This window comes from Mangifera indica, chromosome 15 (assembly GCF_011075055.1).
Source record: "Mangifera indica cultivar Alphonso chromosome 15, CATAS_Mindica_2.1, whole genome shotgun sequence".
Lineage (NCBI taxonomy): Eukaryota > Viridiplantae > Streptophyta > Magnoliopsida > Sapindales > Anacardiaceae > Mangifera > Mangifera indica.
In genome coordinates this window covers 11478640-11484639 of record NC_058151.1, presented here as the reverse complement: position 1 = coordinate 11484639, position 6000 = coordinate 11478640, and positions in this window count along the sequence as shown.

Sequence of the window (6000 nt, the reverse complement as noted above, 5' to 3'; positions counted from 1 at the left end):
TTATCTTATTTTCTTATTTTCTCTTTGTTAGGTGAAATTAAAATTTTATCTTATTTTCCTCTTTAAATCCTAAAAAATAATAATTTTCTTCAAGATAAAAGTTTTAAAAGTTACATTTTCACCTCTACTAGGTTTTTAGTTCTCCCGCAATGTCTCTCCCTCTCTAACGTATCTCTCCTTTCCAGCTATCTCCTCCCAACGTCGATGACCTTCCCTAGTGTCTTTGTCTTTAGACGAAGATAGTCGTCTCGTCGATAGACTGGAAACTAGCAAAGGTAAAGATTTAATTTTTTAAAGTTTAATTCTAAGAGAAACTGTTAGTTTTTAGGGTTTAGAGAGAAAATGTGATGAAATTTTATTTTTTTTAATATTATGATTAAATGATAATTTTACCCTTAGAACTAACAGATTTTATTAACTTGAACAATTTATTAGTAAATATTTAAAATTTTGAAACTTCATTGGTAGGAGTTTGACATTTAACTAAACCCTGGGTGGGAAGAAGTCCTTTTCCTATTTTTTTTAATTGTCAAGGCAATTAAATTAGATGCTTACTGAGTCATATATTTATATATTTATTGGGTCATAATCAGAAAAGTCTAGTTTTTCCAAATTGTTTCTATCCTCCCACTTCACATGATTGGTGGAGTTTTGGTGATGCCATCTCTAAGCTATAATATATTACAGGTCTCTCCTTCTTAGATAAGTGCTAGACAAAACTTACCCAGAAAGATAAATTATGATCATATCTTAAACACTTGACTTCGTAAACACTGTTGTAAGTTGAGAATCTTTCGAAAAAGCTGAGTAGGTATAAGATTTCAACACATGAAGACTACCTAAACGGAAGACAAAGTCACAGCTGAATGAATAAATTACTCGTGCATAAGCTCGAAACTGAAGGATACAAGTATGTTTTATTTATTTATTTATTTATTTATATATAATATTTGCAGGAAGGTTAGATAGATTTTTATGGAGTCTGTCTGTCAGCATCTAGAAGCGCTGAAATATGTGAGTATTCAGTAAGCAGTTCAAAGACTTTAGACGAAGATGGTGATATGAACTTGGATCTTAATCTACATCACGTTCTGCCATTCCAATGTTCATATGGATTGGTTTTGCGATAACTTAACATCCACACTCGTGGTGTTGGTCTAACGATTACGATTAAGAGATATGATGATGGCTTTAATACTAAATTATATGAATTTTAAAAAAAATTATATTTCAAATATTAGTTATTGAGATTTAAGAGTCTAAAGGTATATAAAACTCATATTAGAATTAGAAACTCTTATTTTATAATATAAGCTCTACGTCTCGTAATTACACAATTTTAAATATATATTTAAGTATACAGATAATGTGTTATTATATGATTAGATATTTTATTTTTAATTTAGAATCATAGTTTTTAATATTATACGATATATGATATGTATCCTATGATATGCGATATGTATCATATGATATAATACATATCTATGATATGATACATGTGAAAAATAATATATATCATAAGATATATCAAATTAATACGATACAGTGGACGTATTATACGATATGATACTTATTCTACGATACAACACATATCACCAATACGGACGACATATTTTTTATAGAAAATAATTATTAGTAGAGATATATATGCGAAATTTTAAATTTTTTAAGACTGTTTATGATATTTTTTAAAATGAGGACATATCAATTAAATTTTTTATTATTTTATTTTTTAAAAATTATATTATAAAATATGATATTTGATACATAATACAGAAAATTAAATTTTTAATATACAATATAATACATAATTTAACTATCATATTTAGAATTATTTTATTACATAATATATCATATATACATTCAATAAGTATGCGTATTTTCATTGCATTGGATATTGTTATAAATATAATGAAATAAATGGCAAAGTGATTGACTCGCCAAATGAAAATTATGATTTTATTAAGCCAAACCCATGGCAAAAGCAAGAAAGAAGCAAGAAGAAGCAAGAAGAAACGTATCTATTACATGAAGAGAGGGGGGGTATTTATAAGAGAATTGCCGCCCCTCCAGCCAGTAAAAATAACTTTCTTCCAAGCTAAGTTTCTAAAGCCATTAATGCATTCTCATTGCCTTTTGGCCAAAGTCAACAATATGGGGTAGAAAAATCTACCATCTGTAACACTCCCTCTTAGATTTTCATCACTTACAAATAATTATATTAACCTTGCTAAGGAAAACCCAGTGGGATAAAAACCAAAGCAAAGGAACATAATTATTAAATGTCCTGTAAGTTGGCGTTGGACGTACTTAAACTACCTCATTAAAAACCTTACCAGGAAAACCCAGTGGGACAAAACCTAGTGAAGGGAAAAAGAGTACAGTGCATCTTTTATCCAATATTTGATAAACTTTAGAGCTTTGCCTGATGAATGCTCCCTCTGATGAACGCTCCCCCTCTTTATAGTAGGATTAACTTGGTTGCTTGTTGAGCCGTTGTATACTGATGTTATACACTAACTTCTCAAATGTTGATGTCGGTAGTGTCTTAGTGAACAAATCTGCAAGATTCTCACTGGATCTTATTTGCTTGACATTAATCTTTTTACTCTGCTGGAGCTCAGGAGTGTAAAAGAACTTCGGTGAGATATGTTTGGTTCTGTCTCATTTGATGTACCCACCTCTAATTTGGGCTATACATGTTGCATTGTCTTCATATAATATGGAAGGAGTGTCTGTTGTAGAAGGAAGACTGCATGCATTCTGAATATGATGGATGACAGACCGTAACCATATACATTCTCGGCTGGCTTCATGGAGAGCTAAAATTTCTGAATGATTTGAAGAAGTGGCAACCAAGGTCTGCTTGGTAGAGCGTCATGATATAGTTGTGTCATTATAAGTAAAAACATATCCCGTTTGTGAACGGACCTAATAGGGGTCAGAAAGATAACCAGCATCTGCATATCCAATCAAACTAGGATTTTTAGGGGATTTGACAGAATAGAATAATCTCAAATCTCTAATTCCACATAGGTAACGGAGTATATATTTGAGTCCATTCCAGTGACAACGGGTTGGTGCAGAGCTAAATCGGGCCAATAAATTAATTGCGAAGGATATATCTGGTCTCGTGCATTTGGCCAAATATAATAAAGCTCCAATGACATTAAGATATGGTATTTCAGGACCAAGTATCTTTTCATCTTCTTCTTTAGGACGAAATGGGTCCTTTTTTGGATCAAGAGACCGAACAACCATTGCGGTGCTCAAAGGATAAGTCTTATCCATATTAAAGCGTTTTAATAATTTTTCAATATATGCTGATTGATAGATAAGTATTCCATTTGAATTGTGCTCGATCTGCAGGCCGAGACAATATTTTGTTTTCCCCAAATCCTTCATTTCAAATTCTTTTTTCAGGTATTTAGCAGTTTTTGAAAGCTCTTCAGGAGTCTCAATTAAATTTATGTCATCAGCATAAACTGCTACAATAGCAAATCCTGATACTGACCTTTTGATAAAGACACATGGGCATATAGGGTCATTTACATAGCCCTCTTTTTTCAAATATTCACTGAGGCGATTGTACCACATACGTCCGGATTGTTTTAATCCGTACAATGATCGTTGTAATTTAATTGAGTACAAGCCTCTTGAATTGACCCTTTTTGCTTAAGGCAATTTGTATCCTTCAGGGAGTTTCATATAAATTTCAGTATCCAAATTTTCATATAAATAAGTAGTAACTACATCTATTAGACGCATATCCAGTCTTTCAGAGACTGTTAAATTGATTAAATATCTGAATGTGATTATATCCATCACAGGTGCATATATTTCATCAAAGTCTATACTAGGCCTTTGGGAAAAGCCTTGGGCTACAAGCTTGACTTTATATCTAGCAATTTCATTTTTCTCACAAATACCCATTTATATCCAACGGGTTGTACGTCTTTAGGTGTTGGAACTACGGGCCCAAACACTTGACGTTTTACTAGAGACGCTAATTCTGTTTGAATTGCTTCTTCCCATTTAGGCCAATCATGTCTTTGTTTGCACTTAGTCATAGTACGTGGCTCAAAATCATCATCATTCAGTATTTCAGTAGTTACTGCAAATGAAAATATGTCATCAATTATAAATGTTTCACGATTCCATATTTCTCATGTATGAACATAATTTAAAGATATTTCAATATTCTCATTTTCCTGTTATACAGGATTTTGTACCACTTCAGAGGTTTGTGTCACTTCAGGGGCTTGTGTCTCTTCAGGGACCATAACCTTTTCTAAATGAATATTTGTTTGATTATTTGTCTTTCTTTTTTGAGGAATAGTGTCCTTTGAGCCAACAGGTCTACCATGTTTCTGGCGTGAGGTAAATTGATCAGTCACGGCTCGAATAGACTATTCAGCAATCACATTGATTCTTGCTGGTGTATTAGTAGCTGAAACATGTGATCTTGTCACTTTTGCCTTATCCACAAATGCATCGGGGTATTTGGTTGGCAATAATTTGTAATCGCACTATCCTTTGCACTTCAGTTTCATTTTGGGATGTGCGAGGATCTAAATGAGACATGGTAGGTACATACCAAGTAAGTTCATGCCTAACTTCAGAAGGCATTTTCTTTTCCCCTAAAGATGGGAAAGTTGTCTCATCAAAGTGACAATCTGTAAATCGTGCAGTAAAAAGATCATCTGCTAATGGTTCTAGGTACCTGATAATGGATGGTGAATTATATCCAACATATATTTCCAAATAACGTTGGGGTCTCATTTTTGTGCGTTGAGGAGACGCAATAGGGACGTATACAGCACAACCAAATATTCTCAAATGAGATATATCAGGTTGGTGACCAAGAACCAATTGTAGGGGGGAATATTGATGATAAGAAGAAGGTCGCAAGCGAATTAACGCTGCAGCATGTAATATAGCATGTCCCCACATAGAAGTAGGTAATTGACTTTTCAGTAATAAAGTTCGTGCAATTACCTAGGATCGTTTGATAATAGACTCAGCTAATCCATTTTGTATGTGGACATGCGAGACTAAATGTTCAACCTCAATCTCCATTGACATGCAATAATCATCAAATGTTTTGGATGTAAATTCACTAGCATTATCTAGCCGTATTGACTTGATCGAATAATCTGTGAAATGTGCCTTTAATTTGATAATTTGTGCTAACAGTTTAGCAAATGCAACATTTCGGGTAGACAATAAACAAACATGAGACCATCGTGCATATGCATCAATTAAGACCATAAAATAACGAAATGGCTCACTTGATGGATGAGTGGGTCCACATATATCCCCTTGAATCATTTGCAAGAATGATGGGGATTCACCTCCAATTTTGGAGGGGGATGGTCTTATTACTAATTTGCCTTGAGAACAGGCAGTGCAGAATTGTTCATTGGACAATAAAATTTTATGATTTTGTAATGTATATCCATGTAAATTTTCAATAATCCTACGCATCATTGTAGATCTTGGGTGGCCTAAACGATCATGCCAAAGCATAAATACTTTTGGATTAACGAACTTCTGATTCGATACTGCGTAGGTTTCAATTGCCTTAATGATTGTATAATACAAACCAGATGATAAAGCATGCAATTTTTCTAGTATAAGCCTTTTTTCGAAGGCATTACTAATTATACAGATGAATTCTGCACCATTTTCACTCATGGTTTCAAGGTGATAATCATTTTTTCTTATATCTTTAAAACTCATTAGATTTCTTCTAGATCTACTTGAATATAATGCATCATCGATGTTTAATTTGGTCTCATTGTTTAACATAATTGTGGCTCTTCCGAAGCCTTCTATCAGATCAATTGATCCTGATATGATATTTACTTTAGCTTCAATTAATGCTAAAGATAAGAAAAATTTCTTTTCTTTGAGAATTGTGTGCGTTGTTGCACTATCCACCAAACATATGTCTCCCACATCAACTTTTGAAGTCAACGCTTCAATTTTAGAGTT